The sequence below is a fragment of the Callithrix jacchus genome, chromosome 20 (genome assembly GCF_049354715.1).
Source record: "Callithrix jacchus isolate 240 chromosome 20, calJac240_pri, whole genome shotgun sequence".
Taxonomy (NCBI): Eukaryota; Metazoa; Chordata; class Mammalia; order Primates; family Cebidae; genus Callithrix; species Callithrix jacchus.
Genome location: NC_133521.1, coordinates 45,429,066 through 45,453,513, shown reverse-complemented (window position 1 = coordinate 45,453,513; position 24,448 = coordinate 45,429,066). Strand labels below are relative to the sequence as shown.

Genomic DNA, 24,448 nt, shown 5'->3' with positions numbered 1-24,448 from the left:
GGCAGGGAGGGAGCCTGACCCCGGGTAGATACAGCAGGTCCCCCCTGGCCAGCCCAGTCTCTCGGAGGCTGCGGTGGGGGTTACAGGCTGACCTGGGGGAAACAGGCTGAGGGGTCTCCTGGTTCAGGTCTTGGGGAAGGCAGAGGAGCTTAACAAGCTTTTGTTGTTTTGAACAAGCATTTTTGTTCTGATGGATCTGAGGGGACAAAACGGCTCAGGCATCACTGAGGCCAGGATCAGGCCTTGTCCCGGGCGGACCCAGCATCCTCGAGTCTCATCTATCTCAGTTCAAGCCCAGTCTCTGGTCATGTTGACCAGGCTAGGCTTGAACTCCTGACGTCAGATGATCCGCTCACCTCCGCCACCCAAAGTGCTGGGATTGCAGGCATGAGCCACTGCCCCCAGCCGACTCCATCTCAAAAAAATGCTGGCGAGTCCATGGGGCTCGATGAGAGAACTCTGGGCTCCCCCCCAGGGAGAATTCGAGGTGGCCCTGGGAATTCTCCCGGCATGGAAATGTTCAGTTGACTGTGGTGGGCAAAGGGCACTGTGAATATCCTAGTATCATGAACAGAATCTAAATCTCGGGGCCCCAATCACCAAGCCAAAGGGGAAAGTCAAGCTGGGAACCCGCCTCCCATTCTCTTTGTAAATGAGATCAGCGCAGAGATAAAAAGCCACATTCCTCCCGCACACTTTGCCCGGAAGGAGACTCTGTGTGGAGCTCATCCCTTTGCTCTCAAGACAAACGTGCCCCATCCCCGCCTCTGCCCTATTGTTTAAGTCGGCCAGACTGGGGCGTCAGGGACTATCCCTATCAGTTTCTCATTCATTGAAAGGCTAATCAGAAACTCAAAATAATCCGACCTTTTGTCTCTTATCTACCTGTGGCCTGGAAGACCCCTCCCTGCTTCCAGTCGCCTGGCCTTTGTGGATGGAACCCAGGTATAACTTTTTTTTTTTTTTCTTTTGAGACGGAGTCTTTCTTGCTCTTGTTGCCCAGGCTGGAGTGCAATAGCTCGATCTCGGCTCACTGCAACCTCCGCCCTCCTGTTCAGGCAATTCTCCTGTCTCAGCCTCCTGAGTAGCTGGGATTACAGGCATGTGCCACCACATCAGGCTAATTTTTTATTTTTAGTAGAGACGGGGTTTCTCGTGTTGGTCAAGCTGGTCTCAAACTCCCGACCTCAGGTGATCCACCCAGCTCAGCCTCCCAAAGTGCTGCGAATACAGACATGAGCCACCGCGCCCGACTACATTTATCTTTATTTTTTGGCTCTACCTGATCAGGGAAACGTTTATTTTTATTTACTTATTTATTTTTTTTGAGACGGAGTTTCGCTCTTGTTACCCAGGCTGGAGTGCAATGGCGCGATCTCAGCTCACCACAACTTCCGCCTCCTGGGTTCAGGCAATTCTGCCTCAGCCTTCTGAGTAGCTGGGATTACAGGCACGCACCACCATGCCCAGCTAATTTTTTGTATTTTTAGTAGAGACGGGGTTTCACCATGTTGACCAGGATGGTCTCGATCTTTTGACCTCGTGATCCACCCACCTCGGCCTCCCAAAGTGCTGGGATTACAGGCGTGAGCCACCGTGCCCGGGCTACGTTTATCTTTTATATATTGATTGATGTCTCCAGTCTCCCACTGTGTAAGACCAACCTGTAGTGTGACCACCTTCCGCACATGTCATCAGGACCTCCTGAGGCTGCGTCACGGCGCACCCTTAACCTCAGCAAAAATACTTTTTTTTTCCCCGAGACAGAATCTCACTGGGTTGCCCTGGCTGGAGTGCAGTGGTGCAATCTCGGCTCACCACAACCTCCGCCTCCTGGGTCCAAACGATTCTCCCACCCCAGCCTCCTGAGTAGCTGGGATTATGGGCATGCGCCACCACAGCCAGCTAATTTTTATATATCTAGTAGAGACAGGGTTTCACTGTGTTGGCCAAGCTTGTCTCAAACTTCTGACCTCGGGTGATCCACCCCCACCTTGGCCTCCCAGTGCTGGGGTTACAGGCGTTGAGACTTGTCTGAGATACTTTTGGGGTTACAAAACCATTGCACTGTGCACTTTAGGTGTGTGTGTGAACTGTGTCCTAGGTGAGTTATATCCCCACAGAGATGTTACCAAAAAAAAAGGAAAGGTCTGCAACGGCCCAGGGTTCTTCCTGACAGTTGCATGCAGACAGATCCCTGGCCGTAGTAGAGAAAGAGGTTAACAGACACGAGGCCGGCTACGCCAAACGGGAGACGGAGTTCATCCTCGGACCATCTCGTCCGAAGTGCGTGGATTAGGGGTTTTTCAAAGGCAGTTTGCAGGGAGTCGGAGAACCTGTCCTTCTGCAGCCGAAATGCTTCTGCTGGGGCTGGAGGTCCAGGTGGAGCCGTGGAGTCTGGGTGGAGCTGTGGGCGTCAGACATGCAAAAAACCTGGCAAAACCTCTCAAAAGATACCTCAGTCTACAGCAGTGGTGTTATTTGCAGGGGTGATGGAGGAAGCTGCATATCTTACCGTCTCTGGGATAATCTCCGGGATAATGCGTGACAGTCCTTCGCGCTCTGCCTTAGCAGAACTCTGGTTCCCATATCCTGGGTACCCCCCATTAGCTTTACAAAAGCAGGTTTGGGGCAAGGCCTATTATCAATCATTTAAATAGCCAAGGTCTTCCAAGGTTAGCTTAATAATTAAGGGAAAGGCAGGACAGGGGCTGGGTTAGCTTAGCTCGATGTTATCATTGTTTCCGCTGATAGGACTTTTGCCAAGGTGATTTCAGGTGCAGAAGGCTGAGTCCCTGGGGTGGGGCAGGAAACACATTTCCAGGAGGCATCATTCTGTTCCTTTTGAATTTTGAATCACGTGAATGATTCACCCATTCATCAAAACAGTGGTTTTTGTTGTTGGTGGTGGTTTTTTTTTGAGGCGGAGTTTCGCTCTTGTTACCCAGGCTGGAGTGCAATGGCTCGATCTCGGCTCACCGCAACCTCCGCCTCCTGGGTTCAGGCAATTCTCCTGCCTCAGCCTCCTGAGTAGCTGGGATTACAGGCACGCACCACCATGCCCAGCTAATTTTTTTTTTTTTTTTTTTTTTTTTTCAGCTAATTTTTTTTTTTGTATTTTTAGTAGAGATGGGGTTTCACCATGTTGACCAGGATGGTCTCAATCTCTTGACCTCGTGATCCACCTGCCTTGGCCTCCCAAAGTGCTGGGATTACAGGCGTGAGCCACCACACCCGGCCTAAAACAGTGGTTTTTAAATGCAGTTTTGAGAGTCATCAGGCTGTCTGGGAAGGTTGTCCTGTGGTTGGTCTGTCCCGTGGGCTCTGTGGACATACTTGGGTGGAAATTCGCCACGCGGTGCAGAGCTGTGGGAAGCCTTGTATGGTTTTCCTCGAGTGTGTGCTGAAGGCTGCCCTCTGGCCTGTTTTGGGCCTTCTCCACGTGCCTTGCAGACCCCAGGACCCCACCCAGGGCACATCTGCCAATGCTTCCTCTCCAGCTCGGGCGTCCGACTTTGTCTGCCTTTGACCCTGGACCCCTGGCTGCTCCTCACAAGCTATGAGGGAGGTGTGGGGGTCCCTAGTGTGTGGGTGGAGGAGGGATGCGGGTCTCCCCTGCTGTCCCGGGGATGCTCCAGGCTGCTGTTTGTCTCTGCGGGTCCTGGGTCAGCAGGCAACGGGAGCGGAGAGGCACTGCGTTGTCCCTGGCTGCTCAGCCTCCGCGGAGGGCTGGGGCCTCCGATAGGAACCCTAAGGGTAATGTAAGTGCCAGATGCCTTCGAGACTCCAACAAGCCTAAGTTTATTTGCTCCTTAAAAGCCAGATTCATTGATTCTGCCTCTGCCTCCATGGGCTGTGTGCTGGCCTCTTCAGAGGCCACCTTGAAGGAGGGTGGAAAGACCTCTCATGACCTTCCTGCTGCCCCTGGAGCAGCGCTGGAGCTTCCACTGGGACTCATGGGGGTTTCTCACCCACAGACCCCGCCTTGCTGTCCTCAGTTGCCCTGGGTGGGCCGTCCGTGTCTTGCTGAGTGACAAGCTGTCCTGGACTCTCCGACTGTGGAAGCCGCTCCTGGAGGATTTGACTCATAGGATTTTTTTTTTGTGATGGAGTCTTGTTCTGTCTCCAAGCTGGAGTGCAGTGGTGCAATGTCGTCTCACCGCAACCTCTGACTCCCTGGTTCAAGTGACTCTGCTGCCTCAGCCTCCCGAGTAGCTGGGATTACAGGCGCCCACCACCGCTAATATTTGTATGTTTAGTAGAGACAGGGTTTCACCATATTGGCCAGGCTAGTCTTGAACTCCTAACCTCGTGATCCACCTGCCTCAGCCTCCCAAAGTGCTGGGATTATGGTGTAAGCCACCGAGCCCAGCCTTGACTCACCGGATTTAACCAGCCTGCAAGTGGGGCGGAGGGAGACAGGGCTGGGGCCCAGGCCACGGCTTCAGCCTGCCACGAGTCAGAGTCACAAAGTGAAATGCCCACACCCAGGAGGGCCTGGGCCTTGGTTTACAGATGGAGACGCTGAGGCTGGGGCATGGGGAGTTTGGGGTGACGGATTCCAGCCAGGGATGAGATCGAGCAGCAGAATGACAGGACTCTGGTTAGGATTTTGCCTTTTTGTATCAAAGAGGATGATCTCATTGTCTCAATTAATGACTTATTTTTGAATAGGCAGTATATGAGAATAGTACAAAATTCAAAAGGTTCAAAGCATTCTCAGCCACAAGCAGGCTTTCTGCCCAGCGCCTGTCACCAGCTGCCTTCCTAGCGTACCCCTCGCCAGGCTCCTGGGGTCCTTTCAGAGAAATTCCTCCTGCCAGGGACAGTGGTGAAATGAATAGATCGGGCTTACGTCACTGGTCTTGGGCAAGCTACATTCTAGGGTACAGAAAGAAAGAGCTAGAAAACGCCATCACCCAACCAGCCTCACAAACCGAGGGGACTCTGGAAGACGTGGAAGCTGCCGACGGTGCTTCCTGCAAAAAGGGCAGACAAATGGACAGGCAGACAGACGGACAGACCACGGCTCCTGCAAAGGGACCCAGAGGCTGCAGGGCAAGTGGCTCCAGGAAGTGACTGTCAGGCCAGCCAGGATTTTGGGGCGGGGTTAGGATTTGTGAGATTCTGAGAAACGCAGCTGTCGTGTGGCATTTGGGTTTCAGGAAGGAGGCTGATGAGGTTTCCTGAGATCCTTACCCCAGGACGGGCCATGCAGAGACACTCAGGCTGGACTGCAAGCCAGAAGCTGCCATCCTCCAGAGCAGCTCATGCACGGGTCGCTGTCCGCTAGTGGCAGATGGCGAGGGACGGGCCCGTGTTTCTGTCCCGAGCCTGCTGGCTCCCCATCTCCAACTTTGGCTTGGGTGAATCCACGGATGACAGCAGGAGCCAACGACACCCACCCGGACAGAGCCGCAGCTCCGCAGCCGTTCCTGAGCTGTCGCCCCTCTGCTCTGGCCAGCTCTCCCCAGGTCTAGTGAGCCCCTCTCCCCTCCTGTCTGCACGTAAGGTCACCACGGCCTTCTCCCGCCTGCTGGAACATTCCACGTCCAGGACACACCTCGGGGACTTGGCATGCGCTGCCCCCTCACTGAACTCTCTTTCCTTGCCCCTGCCCTGGCTCCCCCTCATCCGCTTCTTTTTTTTTTTTAATTGGGAGTTTCACTCTTGTTGCCCAGACTGGAGTGCAGTGGCGCGATCCTGGCTCTCTGCAACCTCGGCCTCCCTGACTGAAGTGATTCTCCTCCCTCAGCCTCCGGAGTAGCTGGGACTACAAGCATGCGCCACCATGCCTGGCTAATTTTGTGTTTTTAGTAGAGACAGGGTTTCTCCATTTTGTCCAGGCTGGCCTCGAACTCCCGAGCTCAGGTGATCCTCCCGCTGTATTTGTAAACGTCGTGGTACTGGGAGTGTAGCAGTGAGGGAGACTCGAGGTGAGTCTCACCTGTCTTGCTTTTGGTGGGATTTGGCCACTTCTTCACTGCAACCGTCTTAGCAAGGTGGGTATGACCTGTGTCTGGTCCTGACCTCCTATCTCATCCTGTGACTTAGAGTGTCTTAACCATCTGGGAATGCAGCCCAGTAGGTCTCAGCCTCATTTTACCCAGCCCCTACTCAAGATGGAGTTGGTCTGGTTCACACGCCTCTGACACACCCATCGGCACCCGTGGATCCACCGGCCTTCCTGATCCCAGGCGCTTCTGGGGAGCTCAGGCCCACGGCGGCTCCTGGGCTGCGGCTGTTCTGTGGTTGAACTTCCTGGGACTGTCTTCGGGAGCGGCTGTGGCTCTGGGGTCGGGGGAAAGCTGCCGGCAGCGTTTGCAGAAAGCCTCCTCTTAGTGCCGCAGGCTCCTGGAAGAGGCAGTTTCCCTCCTCTGGACGCTGCCGAAGGCCCCCGAGCCCTGACACTGCCGGAGCTTCGGCCCATCCTGAGAGCCGCCGACCGCGCCAGAGCCCCAGGAGAGGAGCAGGGAAGCAGACACCGCCGGAAGCACACGCTCCCTCTGGACGCCGGTTACAGAAGCCAGCAGATGTCCTCGCAGCTTCCCCAGTTTGACTTGGGTTTCCTGTTCCAGGGGCAAGGCCTGTGTGACCCCAACACTTTGCCTGCAGCGTCGAGGACTTGGCCGACGAAGCTCGGTGCCTAGGACACCTCCAGCAACCGTGGGCTGCGATGAATGTTATTACCGTGGCTGTCACAGCTCCTGTCCCTTCCAGGAGCCATTTCAGGGTGGCAGCTGCTGGCCGGCTTGGTCCAGGCCAGGGGTGGACGTTGTGGGGTGCAGCCCAGCTGGTGCCTGCACTGAGCCTTGCTCTCCTCAGGTGCCTGCTGGCGGCTGTCAGCTGAGCCCCTGGCTTGCCCTTGGCCAGAGGGTGCGACTCACCCACAGCTGCTCCTCTTTGCTGGTGGCAAGAGGCCATGTGGCCATGGGGCCATATGAGTGCCTTCTGGCTGCGGTCACATCCACCACAAATGGACACACAGGTGACTTAGACAACAGGAATGCACCGTCCCAGTTCCAGAGGCAGACATCTGTGGTCAAGGTGACAGCAAGGCTATGCTCCCTCTGAGGAGTCTTGGGGAGGGTCCTTGCTGTCTCCTGGCTGGTGGCTACACCACTCGAGTCTCAGCCTCGCCCCTGCCTCCGCTTGTAAGGGCCTAGTTATAGCATTTAGGGCCCTACCACACTAAGGCGAGCGGGACCTCATCCTCGCTCCTTACATCTGCAAAGCCCCTACTCCCAAATATCGCCACATTCTGCGGCTCCAGGTGGATGCCCATTTTGGAGATGCCCTTCTGTGTGGCACGTGATGGAAGCGGGTTCTCACGAGGGACTTCTGCGTGGGGCCTCAGTCTGATTCCTCACTTCAGTGCTGGGAACGGGGCGCTGGCCTCTTCTTGAAATTCACCAAACGGCAGACACTTACGGCATGTGCGTCACACTTCATTAAAGAGTCTGCATTAAAATAGAGGGTCGCAGATAAGCCAAACATAAAGAGTTACAGGCCGGGCGCGGTGGCTCACGCCTGTCACCCCAGCACTTTGGGAGGCCAAGGCTGGTGGATCACCTGAGGTCAGGAGTTCCAGACCAACCTGACCCACATGGTGAAACCCCATCTCTGCTAATAATACAAAAATCAGCCAGGCGTGGTGGCAGGTGCCTGTAATCCCAGTTACTTGGGAGGCTGAGGCAGGAGAATTCCTTGAACCCGGGAGGCAGCAGTTGCAGTGAGCCAAGATTGTGCCACACTGCACTCCAGCCTGGATGACAAAGTGAGACTCTGTCTCAAAAACAAAATCTGGATTTGGGACACAGAGCCCAGGTTGAGAGCTGTGGTGTATTCATCCTCTCCCCATTGCCTCCTGGACTCCTAGGGGCTCACAGCACCTAGGCCAGGCACCAGGATCCAGGCTGCCGACCAGCCCTGACATGGGGGTCCCAGCTCCGCCCGTTAGTGTGTGCTGTTTGTACCTCCTGCCGAGCCAGGGGGGTGGGAGGAGCTCCTGGCTGGGTCTTGAGGCTCTGGGAATGCTGACTGCCTGGGAGTCAGGTCTGGGGGGTCGTGGCTGATCTCTGATCCCAGGGAAAGGTGTGGAGTGCTGACCCAGATGCCTCAGACCCACCTGTGGCAGCCCTGGGATTTTTCCCAGAATGTTCTAGAAGGGCGTAAACAGTGGGGATAGCTGGAAGAGATCCCTGAAGTGAATGGAGAGCTGCCAGGCAAGCCGGCCTGCGGGCAGTGCCTGTTCTCACCACCTGCAGTGGCCTCTCCGGAGACTTCGTCCTTGTCCACCCTTCTCCCCTTCACCCTGCCCAGGCCCCTGTTCTCCTCCAACATCTGGGACTTCTCTTTGCCTTCCTCTGTGGTGTTGATGAGGATGGAGGAGGTGAAGAGAGTGAGCAGTGCCTGGGAACGGAGGGTCAGCACCTGAGAGCAAGCAACCCTTTATTTGTTTTTATTTTTTAAAGGACAAGGTTGGCCAGGGGCAGTGGCTTATGCCTCTAATCCCAGCACTTTGGGAGGCCGAGGCGGGTGGATCACGAGGTCAAGAGATCGAGACCATCCTGGTCAACATGGTGAAACCCCGTCTCTACTAAAAATACAAAAAAATTAGCTGGGCGTGGTGATGCACACCTGTAGTCCCAGCTACTCAGGAGGCTGAGGCAGGAGAATTGCTTGAACCCAGGAGGCGGAGGTTGCGGTGAGCCGAGATTGTGCCATTGCACTCCAGCCTGGGTGACAAGAGAGAAACTCTGTCTCAAAAAAAAAAAAAAAAAGACCGCGTGCAGTGGCTCACGTCTGTAATCCCAGCACTTTGGGAGGCCGAGGCGGGTGGATCACGAGGTCAAGAGATCGAGACCATCCTGGTCAACATGGTGAAACCCTGTCTCTACTAAAAACACAAAAGTTAGCTGGGCGTGGTGGCACGTGCCTGTAATCCCAGCTACTCAGGAGGCTGAGGCGGGAGAATTGCCTGAACCCAGGAGGCGGAGGTTGCAGTGAGCCGAGATCGCGCCATTGCACTCCAGCCTGGGTAACAAGAGCGAAACTCCGTCTCAAAAAAAAAAAAAAAAAAAAGAGAGATAGGATAAGGTGATAGTCAAGGTCTCAGGTTCTAGAAAACTCTCTGGCCATGACTTCCACACTGAGATGGCTCAGGTCCAGATGTCACAAGGGACGCAATGTTCCTGTCTTGGCAGTAGCCTGGCAACCACCCCAGGTTCAGATCTGACAACGTAAGTGCACCCAGAATGCTTAGCACACAGCAGCTCTGTTCAGCGCCTCAGGCCCCAGCAGGCTGCGCTGGGGTGGCTTCCTGCGCGAAGTGTCTCCTCCTGGACCCATCCGTTAATCTCCTCGTGTTTTCCCTACTCACTCATCACCTGGTTTCTGCTGCCTCTTGCTTGGAAGGCGCCAATCACACAGCGGCAGCTTATCAATCACTTTATCACCCCGCTGGGTTCTCAGCCCCACCTGGCCTCTGCAGAGGACTCAGAGAGCAGCTCCGTAGGAGGGCGTTCGGCGGGTGCTCACTCCCCAGGTGAGGCTGCTGTGAGTGCCTTGGTTTGGATTCAAGATATTGCGAAAGGTTTCAATGTTCCCTATGAGAACATGTAAAGATAATGTCATGTTTGATGGAAGTGAGAGGGCATTCGGGATCACGGTACGCTTACAAATCATTCTCTTTCTTGGAATGAGGCCTTGGGCACATCCGATCCAGGATGCAAGGGCCCCTGCAGCACAGCCGGCGTGCAGTTGGCCTGGTGGAAAAGCTGGCAAATGAATCCATGATAAATCCATTATATCCTTGAAAGGGGGCCTGGGAAGGGACGGAATGTTTCCGTGTGCACCCGGAACTCCAGGGAGAAGGTCCAGGCAGACAAGCCTTGGCTTTAAGACAGAGTCTCACTGTGTCACCCAGGCTGGGGTGCAGTGGCGAAATCTCGGCTCACTGCAACCTTTGCCTCAAAGGTTCAAGCAATTCTCGGGGCTCAGGCTTCCAAGTAGCTGGGATTATAGGCATGCGCCACCACACCCAGAAGATGTTTGTATTTTTAGTAGAAACGGGGTTTCTCCATGTTGCCCAGGCTGGTCTGCAACTCCTGGCCTCAAGGGATCCATCTAGCTCGGCCTCCCGAAGTACCGGGATTACAGGTGTGAGCCATGGCACTCGGCCTGACCTTTTAATGAATTTGTTTAAGATGGTATCTCATTGTGGTTTTGATTTGCATTTCTTTAATGATCAGTGATACCTTTTTTTCATATGTTGGTTGGCTGTATATATGTCTTCTTTTGAAAAGTGTGTTCAGGCCGGGTGCAGTGGCTCGCGCCTGTAATCCTCCCACTTTGGGAGGCTGGGGCGGGTGGATTGCCTGCGCTCGGGAGTGCAAGACCATCCTGGGCAACACGGCGAAACCGCATCTCTACTAAAATACAAAAAAAAAAAAAAATAGCCAGGTGTGGTGGCGGGCGCTTGTTAGTCCCATCTACGCGGGAGGGTGGGGCAGGAGCATCACTTGAATCCGGGAGGCGGAGGTTGCGGTGAGCCGAGATCGCGCCACTGCCCTCCAGCCAGGGCGACAGGGTGAGACTCCATCTCAAACAAACCAACAAAACCACGAAAAGTGTGTTCGTGTCCTTTGGCCACTTTTAAATGGGGTGTTTTGGCCTGGCGCAGTGGCTCAAGCCTGTGATCCCAGCACTTTGGAAGGCCGAGGCGGGTGGATCACGAGGTCAAGAGATCGAGACCATCCTGGTCAACATGGTGAAACCCCGTCTCTACTAAAAATACAAAAAATTAGCTGGGCATGGTGGCACGTGCCTCTAATCCCAGCTACTGGGGAGGCTGAGGCAGGAGAATTGCCTGAACCCAGGAGGCAGAGGTTGCGGTGAGCCGAGATCGCGCCATTGCGCTCCAGCCTGGGTAACAAGAGCGAAACTCCGTCTCAAAAAAAAAAAGCGGGGGGGGTGGGGAGGTTGTTTTTTCCTGTGTATTTAAGTTCCTCAAAGACGCTGGCTTTTGGAGCTTGGTCGGTCCCATACTTTGCAAAGCTTTCTCCCGTTCGGTAGGTTGTCTTTCTGCTCTGCTGATAGCTGCTTTTGCTGTGCAGAAGCCCTCTATGGAGCTGTTCTCTGAGCCCCCCACGGGCCTGGCGGCGCTGCTTGGCCCCGGCTGAGAACTCACCTGGCTGAGAAAGGGATGGATAAACGGGCCGCTGTGTGATTTGAGCCTTCACAGGAAGAGGCAGCAGAAACCGGGCGGTGAGTGAGTTGGGAAAACGTGGGTCAAATGAAAGGATGGGTCCAGGAGGACGCGCTCACTGCAGGAGCTGAGTTCAAGTTTTGTTTCTGTTGCAATTGCTTTTGGTGGCGCCTTCATGAAATCTTTGCCGGTTCCTCTCCAGGGTGGTACTGCCCAGGCCGTCTTCCGGGTTTTGATAGTTTTGGGTTTTACTTCAGGGTCTCAATCTCTCTTTTTTTTATTTTTTGAGATGGAGTCTCACTCTGTCGCCCAGACTGGAGTGCAATGGCGCAATCACTGCTCACTGCAGCCTCTGCCTCCCGGGCTCAAGCAATTCTCCTGCCTCAGCCTCCTGAGTAGCTGAGACTACAGGCATGTGCTACCATGCCCAGCTAATTTTTGGATTTTTAGTAGTGACAGGATTTCACCATGTTGGCCAGGCTGGTCTCGAACTGCTGTCTGCAGGTGATCCTCCCTCCTTGGCCTCCAAAGTGCTGGGATCACAGGCATCAGCCACCAGGCCTGGCCTCCCTGGCTTGTTTTCTAATCAATGCCCAGCACTGGAGCCGCCCAAGCTCGTGACAGGTGTGGGATGAATGGACGTGACTTCCTCCAGCAGCAGAAGAGGCTCTGCGGTCATCGGGGGTCCAGCCGCTGGGGCCGCTCTGCGGAGCAGGCCCCCCGCACCACACCCATCCCTCTGTGCTGCCCATCCCCTCAGCAGAATCACTTCCCCATTTGGGCAGCTTTGCATCTAAGAACTCGGAGAATTGGGGAATTCAGCTGCTTTGCTGTGGCCGGTGAAGCCGAGGACACTGGCTAAGAGAAGGTGGGCCTCCAGAGGAGTCTGGGGCAGTCCTGCAGGCAGCCACATGCGGCCAGAGTCACCAGCATACAGGGGCTGCTTCAAGGACCCCGCATGGGAGGAGACTGTCTTCTCTCTACTGGCTTTTCTGAGGGAGGGGTGTGGGACAGGGCTGCCCCTCTCACTCATGTCTGCTGCGTTCCTCTGCCCACCTCTGCGCCTGGGGCCTGAACCTTCCAGCCTGCTTCAAGGGCTCTCTTGTCCAGGGACTTCCAGTGGGGCCAAGGACAGGAGGCCCGCTGGAGAAAGGGCTCAGTCTGCACACTGCTCTCCCTGGTTGTGGTTTGGGAGAGGCCTCACTTTTCTATGGCTGTGTGGGTGGGGTTTGCCCTAGAATCTGCTCTAGTCCTGACTGACCCCTGTATCTGTGAGCATGACCCTGTCGGGAAACTGTGTTTGTGGATGTGATTACCTAAGATGAGTCACACTTACCAAAGCGCTGGCCCCAAATCCAACGACAGGTGTCCTTATAAGAAGGGAGAAATTGGCTCGGCGCTGTGGCTCATGCCTGTGATCCAGCACTTTGGGAGGGTGAGATGGGTGGATCACCCTCCTGGATCACGAGGTCAGGAGTTCGAGACCAGTCTGACCAATATGGCGAAACCCCACCTCTACTAAAAATAAAAAATTAGCTGGGTGTGGTGCCGGACACCTGTAATCTCACCTATTCAGGAGGCTGAGGCAGGAGAATCGATTGAACCCGGGAGGCAGAGGTTGCAGTGAGCCGAGATCCTGGGTGACAGAGTGAGACTCCATCTCAAAAAAAAAAAAAAGAAGGGAGAAATTTGGACACACAGAGGAGAGGCTGTGTGAAGAGGACGGCAGGGAGTGGAGGGCAGCAGCCAGGTGCTGAGGTTCCGAGGAGGGAGGAGCCTCCCCTGCAGCCTCTGGAGGGAGCCAGGTCCTGCCGACTTCGGGATTCCAGGCTTGAGTCCTCCAGGATTGCAGGACACTCAGTGTCTGTTGTTAAAGCCGCCTGGTTTGTAGAACCCAATTATAGCAGCCGGGGACATGAATGCCACAGCTGTGCCTGGGCTGCTGAGAATCACCGCCTGGCAGCCCTGCAAGGGGAACCGATGCCCCAGGTGTTGGTGGTGCCTCTGCACCTCCTGGCTCCCCAAGGGGTATGCTCACATCTGTGGGGACCCCACAGCATGCAGAGGCCCAGCAGCATGGTGACCAGTTCCAGGATGGGCAGAGATGGACAGTGGAGATGCTGCGGAAGCCACGGGTGTCCGGAAGGTGTGGACGGGCCTCAGCCAGATGTACCGGCTTTGGGTCCTGGCCTCAGGGCTCTGTGGGCCACAGAAGTGCCGTGATGAGGGGGCTGGATGCTGAAGTGCAGTCAGAAGGGGCGAAGCACCTGCTGCTCCCCCCGGGGATGTGAGAGGGGCGGAAGGAAGCTGTGGGCAAACCCTGCTGCGGGTCTCGTACAGGATGCCTCTACAGGGCGTCTCTGCGTCGGCCATGCCTGTGACAGCACTCCCCCCACCTCACTCCCCCCACCGCCGTCCCCCTCCGGGAGTCCAGGCAGCGCTGTCGTTCCCTACGGCCACGGCAACAAATGGCCACAGGCTGTTGGCTCGAATATTGATCCTCTCATAGTCCTGCAGGACAGAGGTTCAAACTCAAGGTTGGGCACGGTGGCTCACATCTGTCATCCCAGCACTGTGGGAGCCTTGAGGCTAGGAGTTCTAGACCTCCCTGGCCAACATGGTGAAACCCTGTCTCTACTAAAAACACAAAAGTTATCCAGGCGTGGTGGTGGGCGCCTGTAGTCCCAGCTACTTTGGAGGCTGAGGCAGGAGAATCGCTTGAACCTGGGATGCGGAGGCTGCAGGGAGCTAAGATCACGCCACTGCACTCCAGCCAGGGTGACAGAGTGAGACTCCACCTCAAAAGAAAATGAGCCAGGTGTGGTGGTGCACGCCCACAGTCCCAGTTACGAGGCTGAGGCAGGAGAATTGCTTGACTTTGGGAAGCGGAGATTGCAGTGAGCTTGAGCTTAGACCAAGCCTGGACGACAGAGCAAGACTCCGGCTAAAAAAACCTGTTTTCAAAGTGAAGGTGTAGGCAAGCCCGCACTCCTGCAGAGGCTCCAGAGGGGGACGCTTCCTGCCCCTGGCTGCGGGTGTTCCTCGGCTGTGGCCACATTGCTCAGTCCTTGCCCTTGCCTTCTCATGGCTCCTGCTGCTTTGTGGCCCCTGCCCTGCGTCTCTGTGTCTCCCGTGGCCTCTCCTCTGTGTGTGTCTCTGTGCCTCCCCCAGTGGCCTCTCCTCTGCGCGTGTCTCTGTGTCTCCCCCTGTGGCCCCTCCTCTGCATGTCTCTGTGTCTCCCTGTGGCCTTTCCTCTGCATATGTCTCTGTGTCTTCTGTGGCCTCTCCTCTGCGCGTGTCTCTGTGTCTCCCCCCGTGGCCTCTCCTCTGTGTGTGTCTCTGTGTCTCCCGTCGCCTCCCCTCTGCGCGTGTCTCTGTGTCTCCCCCCGTGGCCTCTCCTCTGTGTGTGTCTCTGTGTCTGTTCTTCCTAATAGGACAGCAGCCATTGGATTTGGGGTACACCCTGTTCCAGGATGGGGTACACAGATGTTCCAGTGTGACCCCATCTTAACTACATTTGCAAAGACCCTATTTCCAAAGAAGGCCACGCAAGGTTCCCAGTTGGGGGCACACTATGTCACCCACAACAGGGGCTGCGACCTGGCCTCTGTGGCAGCTTCCAGTGCCTCTGACGTAGCTGTTCCTGTGGATCTCTGGGAAACATGGGTTTAGTCTCAGCTGTGCAAAGCTCTGCTTCCATTCAGACTATAACGTGGGACAGGCCCCTCGCTGAGTCTCGGCCTCCGCCTCATTTTCCTGAGGATAACTTTTCCAGCAGCACCAAAACTCCTGCTGGAAGAATAGTGACCCCTCCATGCGTGAGAAGCCACTCGACGTCACATCATCCCACTGGTCCCGGGCGGTTTTGGGGGCAGCCTATGCCTCTCTCTACAGAGCAGAGGACGTCAGCGCATTTCTGTGATGGCTGGGGACTCACTCTGCCTGTCACTTCCTTTTTTTTTTTTTTTTTTATATGGAGTGTTGCTTTGTCACCCAGGCTAGAGTGCAGTGGCATGATCCCTGCTCACTGCAACCTGCACCTCTGTGTTAAGCAATTCTCCTGCCTCAGCCTCCTGAGTAGCTGGAACTACAGGCTGGTGCCACCATGCCCGGCTAATTTTTGTATTTTTAGTAGAGACGGGGTTTCACCATGTTGACCAGGATGGTCTCGATCTCTTGACCTCGTGATCCACCCGCCTCGGCCTCCCAAAGTGCTGGGATTACAGGCTTGAGCCACCGCGTCCGGCTTTTTTTTTTAAAGAGATAGAGTCTTGCCCTGTCACCCAGGCTGGAGTGCAGTGGCACAATCTCGCTCACTGCAACCTCTGCCTTCCGAGTTCAAGCAATTCTCCTACCTCAGCCTCCTGAGTAGCTGGGACCATGGGCGTGTGCACCATGTTTAGCTAATTTTTTGTATTTTTAGTAGAGATGGGGTTTCATTGTGTTGGGCAGGATGGTCTCAATATCTTGACATCATGACCCACCCACCTCGGCCTCCCAAAGTGCTGGGATTACAGGCGTGAGCTACTGTGCCCCCGATCCCCTCCTCAGTTTTTAAAAAATAGAGACGAAGCCTTGTTGTGTTGCCCAAGCTGGTCTCAAATTCCTGGGCTCAAGCAATCCTCCTGCCTCAGCCTCCCAAAGCGCTGTGAATATAGGTGTGAGCCACTGTGCCTGGCCCCATTCCCTTGTATGGCTGAATACCGTTCCATTGTGGGAATATGTACGTTCACCTGTGGATGACGTTGGGCTGCTTCTGCCTTCCGCCTGTGGTGAATAGTGTTGCTGTGAGCATTCGTTTCTTTGAACGTGTGTTTTCCAGTCTTCGAGGTACACACCGGGGAGTGGACTCTCTGGGTCCCCGGGTTTCTTTGGACCTTGCCCCATCTTCAGTCCCAGCTGGCCCCACCCTGTCTCAAGTCTCCCCAGCCACCTGGCTTGGAGGGGAAGAGGGATTTCCTTCCCTTACTCTGCCAGGCAGGTGAGGTGAAGCTGGCCGTGGGCCATTCCTCCAAAAATATGCATGAGTGCCTTGGAGCTGAGTCCCAGAGGGGGCTTGGATGGTCTGAGGCCCCAGTATTAAACAGCCCTGAGTAGAATTTGATAAACTTACGTCCTCATCAGCTTCTCAGCCTTGCCGACTGCGTTGGAAAGTCCCCATACTGCATGCCTCTGACACCTCTCAACACTGGTGAATTTTTTTTTTTTTTTTTTTTTTGAGACAGAGTCTCGCTCTGGAGTATAGTGACACAACCTCTGCTCCCTGCAACGTCCACCTCCCGGGTTCAGGCAATTCTCCTGCCTCAGCCTCCCGAGTAGCTGGGATTACAGGTGTGTGCCACCACACTCAGCTAACTTTTTGTGTTTTTAGTAGAGAAAGGGTTTCCCCACCTTGGCCAGGATGGTCTCGATCTCTTGACCTTGTGATCCGCCGGCCTCAGCCTCCCAAAGTGCTGGGCTTACAGGCATGCGCCACTGCCCCCGAAATTTTTTTTTTTTTTTGAGATGGAGTCTTGTCACCCAGGCTGGAGTATACTGGCATGATCTCGGCTGATTGTAATGTCCACCTCCCGGGTTCAAGCAATTCTCCTGTCTCAGCCTCCTGAGTAGCTGGGATTACAGGCATGTGCCACCATGCCCGGCTAATTTTTGTATTTTTAGTAAAGATGGGGTTTCGCCATGTTGGCCAGGCTGGTCTCAAACTCCTGACCTCAAGTGATCTGCCCACCTTGGCCTCCCAAAGTGCTGGGATTACAGGTGTAAGCCCTGCGCCCAGCCTCATGAATTTTTTTTTTTTTAACAGCAAAAAAGGAAATTCAGGGGCTCTGGTCCAAACAACAGAAACCTGTGAGTTTAATGCTGACATTTTACTTCTTGGTGTTTGTTTTCAGTTACCACCTGTTTGTAGCCAGAGATGCTGGTTTTCTGTGTAAGTAAATAAAATGAGTCGCGGGGTGCAGTTGCTCATGCCTATAATCCCAGCACTTTGGGAGGTTGAGGCGGGCGGATCACAAGGTAGAGATCGAGACCATCCTGGCCAACATGGTGAAACTCCGTCTCTCCTAAAAGTAGAAAAATTAGTTGGGCGTGGTGGCATGCACCTGTAGTCCCAGCTACTCAGGAGGCTGTGAATATTTGTTTCTTTGAACATGTGTTTTCCAGTCTTGGAGGTACATACCTCGAAGGAGAACCGCTTGAACCCAGGAGGTGGAGGTTGCAGTGAGCCAAGATCACGCCACTGGACCAGTGGCATAGGGCCAAGAGTGGTGGCTCACATCTGTAGTCCCAGCACTCTGGGAGGCCAAGGCAGGTGGATCACCTGAGATCAGAAGTTCGAGACCAGCCTGGCCAACATGGTGAAACCCCATCTCTACTAAAAACACAAGAATTAGCCAGGAATGGTGGCGCGTGCCTGTAGTCCCAGCTACGTGGGAGGCTGAGACAGGAGAATTGCTTGAACCCAGGAGGCGGAGGTTGCAGTGAGCCGAAATTATGCCATTGCATTCCAGCCTGGATAACAGAGCGAGACTCTGTCTCAAAAAAAGAATTCCAGGGCCAGGAGAGGTGGCTCACGCCTGTAATCCCAGCACTTTGGAATGCTGAGGCAGGTGGATCACGAGGTAAGGAGTTTGAGACCAGCCTGGCCAACATAATGAAACCCTATCTCTACTAAAAATACAAAAAATTAGCTGGGCGTGGGGGGGTGGGGAGTGCCTGTAATCCCAGCTGTTCAAGAGGCTGAGGCAGGAGAATCACTTGAACCCGGGAGGCCAAGGTTGCAGTGAGCTGAGATTGTGCCACTGCACTCCAGCCCGGGCAACAGTGTGACACTCTATCTCAAAAAAAAACACACCAGTGGCACAGGACATAGGGACATGGTGGAGTTACGGGATGACAGCTGTTAGGGAAACGCTGGGAATCATATTGGATTTGGGCTTCACCTTGTGTTCGGCGTTGGTTTAGGGTCCTCTCTCTTCCTTTCTCCCCTCCTTCCACCCCTTCCTTCCTTCTTTGTGTCCCGTCACATATGCCGAAGGACACTACCTCCCAGCCACCACTCCATGAGTTTGCCAGACACCTGCACTTGGCAACCCAAATCTGTATCAAGATAAAGTACGTTGTTTAAAATCTTTTTTAAAAAACAGATTCCTAGCCAGGCACACTGGCTCAAACCTGTAATCCCAGCACTTTGGGAGGCTGAGGCAGGTGGATCACAAGGTTGGGGGTTCAAGACCAGCCTGACCAACATGGTGAAATCCAGTCTCTACTAAAAAATACAAAAATTGGCCAGGCACAGTGGCTCACGCCTGTAATCCCAGCACTGTGGGAGGCCAAGGCGGGTGGATCACAGGGTCAAGAGATCGAGACCATCCTAGTCAACATGGTGAAACCCCGTCTCTACTAAAAATACAAAAAGTTAGCTGGGCATGGTGGCGCGTGCCTGTAATCCCAGCTACTCAGGAGGCTGAGGCAGGAGAATTGCCGGAGGCCAGGAGGCGGAGGTTGCGGTGAGCCGAGATCGCGCCATTGCACTCCAGCCTGGGTAACAACAGCGAAACTCTGTCTCAAAAAAAACTACCCACAAGAAAACAACAGTCCAATGAGGCCGGCGCGTGGCAGAACCCACGCAGCTGTGCAACGTGGCCCAGGCCCAAGCACCCCTCCTCAGCCTGGAGCTCACAGAGCAAAGCAGACCATAGGTGTAAAGGTCCTAGAGAGAACTATGGCAGGTGAGATGGTTTACACATTCAGGACAGTCGGCCGGGCGGGACAAGGATGGCACGTGTCACCAGCGCCCTGTCTGCGCCAGTGGTTTGAGGCAGGAACGGTCACGAAACGAACCTTTCCAACACGAACTGGGAAGAAAGGGGTGATTTATTCAGCCGGGAGCAGCAGTGGCCTCTTGCCTAAAAGCGGAGCTCACCAGCAAAGAAAATTCTTGCCTTTTAAAAAGTTCATGACTCTAAAAATTACAGGTGACAGGGTCCTGGGTTTACGCCTCTAGAAATTACAGGTGACAGGGTCCTGGGTTTACGCCTCTAGAAATTACAGGTGAAAGGGTCCTGGGTTTACGCCTCTAGAAATTACACGTGAATGGTCTTGATCTGTGAAGTGGGCATGGAGTAGGTGACTTAGGTGGGGTTTGATCCTGTGTACGTGAAAAGCATGCCTTCTGGAAAGATTCCTCCATACCATGCCTGCGATCTGTAGGAGTGCGATTCAGGGTGGCACCGACGTCTGCCAGCCTTTACTTCCCCTATTGAAATGCCATGTCGAAGTCTAGGGCGAAGGGCCCCTAGAAGCTTAAGAGGATTAAGGATCTCATTTCGTAGCAGACATAACCAATCGATGACAGCACCGTCTCTCCCAGCCTAGGTTTTTCAGTCTTGGTTATTGGGATTTGGGGCCAGATCATTCTTCACTGTGGGCCTAATAGGTTTGTTTCCTGTGCATTGTAGGATGCTCAGCAGCATCCCTGGCCTGCACCAACTGGAGGCCAGCAGCAGCCTCCCCCTTAGTTGTGACAATCCAAAATATTTTACCCCATGCTTGTCCAACCCGAGGCCCACCGGCTTCATGTGGCCCATTGCAGCTTTAAATGAGGCCCAACACAAACTGATACACTTTCTGTCGCCCATGCTGGAGTGCAGTGCTGCAGATCTCAGCTCACTGCAACCTCGGCCTCCCAGGTTCAAGCAATTCTCCTGCCTCAGCCTCCCAGGTAGCTGGGACTACAGGCACAGGCACCCACCACCACACCCGCTAATTTTTATATTTTTAGTAGAGATGGTGTTAAACCATGTTGGCCACTCTGGTCTCGAACTTCTGACCTCAAGTGATCCGCCCGCCTCAGCCTCCCAAAGTCCTAGGATTACAGGCATGAGCCACTGCATCTAGCACCAATTTGTAAACTTGCTTAAAACATGAGACTTTTTTTGCGATTTTCTATTAGCTCATCAGCTATTGTTAGTGCATTTTATGTGTGGTCCAAGACAATTCTTCCGGGGTGACCCGGAGAAGCCAGAACACTGGACACCCCTGTTCTAGATGTTGCCAGGTATCTCCTGGTTAAGAACTAAGTTCAGCTGCAAACAGGGCTGCAGGCAGCAGCAGCAGCACTGGGAGCTGGTGGGCGAAGCCTCTTTCCCGAGTCTGTTGGGGTGTGGACTGTGTGGCTTTGCATGTGTGTGCTCGGTGAGGCGCCTGGGTCATGCTCCCCCTTTCCAGTCCTCCGTGGATGGCAGCATCTTAAAATGCAGATGGCCATCCTGGCTCCCGCCGTCACTGTGTGAATTAACGCGCAGGGCTGACTCCTGAAAGGGCCCCACCCCAACCTCACTGCTCTCCTCCACCCCTGCTTACAAGGGCCATGCCTTCAGGGGTGACTCATAGGAAAGCCTGCCTTGTCCCAGGTGAGGGCATCGCGTGTCACAGCAGCTCACAGGAGCAACTGGACCGTGTTACACCCATCATCGCCAGTTGTGCGGGTGCCAGCCTGCACACAAAGGGTGCAACGTGTTCTGGGGTGAAAGAAGAGCCCTGGGGCACCTCCATTCCCATCCCACCCGCGAGCCAGCCACCACGGCTTAGTGGGCTCCTACCAACGGCCGCTCTGCCCAGCTGCACCCCCCCATGCCGGATGAGAGAGGCTGCTGGCTGATGCAAGGGGCAGAAGTGATTAAAGCAGAGTGTGGGTTACAGCTCTGCCTGGCAGTTCCGGCTGGGAAGGCGGCTGCATCCCCTACCGGGAAGGTGCTGGCAAGGCAATTTGAGCAATTAGTGGGGCCTTGTGGAGCGAGACCCCCAGAAAAGGGAAGCCCCCCTCCTTCCAGATCTGTTACAAATGTGTGTGGGCACAGAACTGGGAGAGAAAACGTAAGGGCCGCCCTGCAGGCGTCTCCCAGGACAGGCCCTGTCAGGGCTGGGTGGGCGCTGGGCTGCTGGGGAAATGACCCCAGGGAACAGAATCTCCAGGCTTTGGCAGGATTGAGCCCTGGGCATGGAAGGGAGTGGTGGGCTTTTTAAAGAGCGGTGGGCAGTGCCCCGGCCACAAAGAGAGGAGTCTGGGGTGCTGGGATGCCCGGGGGCAGCCCTACCTGGCGGATATTGGGCGGGGCCTCAGGGGTCTGGGCAGAACACGGCTCCTTCGAGAGAACGATTCCTGCCACTTCTGTTTCCGACACATGTACGCGTGTCCGTGAATTTCTAAGCACGGGTCAGGTTAAGGGAGGTTGATAGATTTCGTCCTCAGCTACACGTCCCATGACCACAGTGGCGGGACTTGGTCACCTTCGTATCCCCAGGCACCCTAAAGCTGCCACATCCTCCGTGTGGGGGGGCTGCAGTGACTTCACTGGAAGAGCATGTTCTTGGAGGGGGTGAGCTGGTGGGGGGCCTCCCTGGGCGTCCTGTCCCTCTGCCCTCCGCCCTTTGCTCTGATGCCCAGTCCCATTGGCTGTCCCTTCAGGCTTTGTGGTACTGGCCCCTTGGTGGCTGATTTTCCTACAGCTTCTGTTGCCCCCACTGCCCCGGGCTGGCCTCCCATCCTACCCCATCCTACCCCACCGTCCTCCAGAGCAGGGGAAACTACGCCCTACTCATCCCACGTAAACTCAGATTCTTAGAGCCAGTGGGCTCAGCTCGGACTGCTCAGACTTCCTCTGGGAGAACTGGGGGCCCAATTAAACCCCAGGATCAGGTGAGCTGCACCTTCTCAGGTGTCAGAACACAGAGCCAGCTGGTTGCGGTGGCTCACTCCTGTAATCCCAGCATTTTGAGAGACCGAGGCAGGTGGATCACCTGAGGTCAAGTTTGAGACCAGCCTGGCCAACATGGTAAAACCCCGACTCTATTAAAAATACAAAAAATTAGCTGGGTGTGGTGTCACGTGCTTGTAATCCCAGCTACTCGGGAGGCTGAGGTAAGAGAATCTCTTGAACCCGGGAGGCAGAGGTTGTAGTAAGCCAAGATCGTGCCACTGTACTTCCAGCCTGGGCGACGGAGCAAGACTCCATCTCAGAAAAAAAAAAAACAGAAAAGGGCCCTGTGGAAAGTCAGAGGTCTATGCACCCAGGACAGGGCAGGGGCCTGCTGCCTGGGGCGCTGCGTGCGGGTCTCAGCTCTCACTTCCTTCCCCGCTGGGTGAGCCACAGGCAGGCTGGCGTGTGGCCATGTGTGATGATGGCTCTGACACAGGAGGAAGCGGGCCACAGAGAGACTCGGTCCCTCGCCCTCAGCAATGTGGCTGGGCGGTATTGGAGGCCCGAAGGCCACGAGGTCCCAGAGACCACCAGGAAAGATCAGCCTCTGGGGAAGGACGGATGAGGGCCCCTCCGCTCTCTCCTCATGCTGCCCCTGCCCGTGAGAGCTCCAGACTGGAGATAAAGTGTCTGTCCAGGTGCTGTGGGTTTCACTGAGCAGGTGCCCTCCAGGAAAGGTGGAGTCAAGGGGTCACCCCAGGACTCCTTGTAGCCGTGCTGTTTTCCCTCCTACCCTCCTCAGCCAAGGTGGTGTCGAGAAGGTGGCAGGAGGGAGGGCAGGATTCAGGGAGTATTTGCCAGAGTGGGAAGGGCCTGGGAGACTGAGGCTCCAAAAAAGCAGGAGCAGGGCCCCCCCAGCTCAGGGAGGACGGGAGGGCCCAGAAGGCCCCAAGATCCCTGCAGCAGGGAGGGGCTGCTGGCCTTCCAGGAGGAGCATGTTCTACAGCGGAGCTGCAGCGGGGAGCTGGAGAGGAAACCCAGCCACAAACCCAGCTGGAAGCCATAGTGGGCAAGAGAGGCCCCCATGGACAAGAGAGGCTGCTGGGCCTAGAACAGGGTGGACACAGCACAGGGGATCTGGAGGCCCAAACCCTTCAGGTTGGGCAGGGCAGGGCTGGATAATGACACCAGGCAGCTCTGGGCAGGCAGGTATACCAGGGAGTGGGTAGGTGCCTCCGGGGCAGAAGAGCCACAGATGGGGGGCAGGAAGCTCTCCGTTCCAGATCAGGGCACATGTTGATGTTCCTGGCATTGAACTTCAAACAAGCTTGGTTGGGCAAACAAGGCTGGGGCAAGCAGTGACTGCACACCTGTGCCCAGGAGGCAGTGTCAGGTCCTGGCCCGTGAGTTGCTGAGCCCGCCAGCGCCCTCCTCCACATTCTCCTGGCACCCAACCTCTCTTTGTCGGGCATCCTGCCAGGCCCCTGCTGCACAGACTTCCCCAGGACCAGAAAGGGGCCCCTCTGTGGACTGCAAGTCAGGAAGGATGTCATGAAGGACGGTGGTGGAATGTTCATCAGGGTCTCTTCCTGCCTCATCTTGGCCACGAGAGCTCTCGGAAGGGCCACTACATGTAGCTGCATTTTGTTCCCTGCACAAAAGCACCTGGCGCCAGCCTGTGACTCATGTCACCCCGTGTACTCTGGCCTGGGCTCCTCCAACTCCAGGGAGGGGCCTCTGCTTCTCTGCACAGAGGTGGCATCCACTCCTGAGACCGTGTCAGCGGAGAGGGAGTGCTGTTTAACAGTGCGTACCCCAGAGCGGGAGACTGTGTTGGTCCTCACCAAGCTGCTTGCTTGGGCTCTCTATTGCTGCAGAACAGATAAGCCCAAGACGTAAGGCTTAGGACAATACTGTAGCAGCGCATGAGTCCGGCACAGTCTGGGCTCAGCCGGGCGGTTCATGTGCAGGTTCTCCCCGACGGTTGCAGTCAGGTGGCGGCTGAGTCTGGAGCCCTCTCACGGCTTCTTCATCGATGTGTGTGGCCCCTGCGTGGGGAGGGTTGGAATCCCTGGGGCTGCTCAGGCAACTGTGTCTCCACGTGGGCTCCCCATTGCCTGGCAGTCTTTGGGTGGTGGGGTTTCTCACATGGAATCTCCTTGCTCCAGAGTGACTGTTCTTTTTTTCCTTTTTTTTTTTTTTTTTTTTGAGACGGAGTTTCGCTCTTGTTACCCAGGCTGGAGTGCAATGGCGCGATCTCGGCTCACCGCAACCTCTGCCTCCGGGGTTCAGGCAATTCTCCTGCCTCAGCCTCCCGAGTAGCTGGGATTACAGGCATGCGCCACCATGCCCAGCTAATTTTTGTATTTTTAGTAGAGACGGGGTTTCACCATGTTGACCAGGATGGTCTCGATCTCTTGACCTCGTGATCCACCTGCCTCGGCCTCCCACAGTGCTGAGATTACAGGCGTGAGCCACTGCGCCCGGCTGCATTTGTGTTTTTATTGTGTCTTCCAGCAAAGCGCAGCCTGAGAATTGA

General features: G+C 55.2%; 1 protein-coding gene across 3 annotated transcripts in view; it reads left to right on the top strand.

The window, feature by feature from the left end:
* The first annotated feature begins 11,028 nt into the window (after positions 1-11,028).
* The window catches only part of KLHDC4 (kelch domain containing 4), a 121,887-nt gene continuing 108,467 nt past the window's right edge, over positions 11,029-24,448 (top strand). For all 3 annotated transcript variants that reach the window (XR_013530254.1, XM_078357925.1, XM_078357923.1), the window contains exon 1: positions 11,029-11,268. The gene's annotated coding sequence lies outside the window, so the exon portion shown is untranslated. The remainder of the gene's footprint in view (positions 11,269-24,448) is intronic.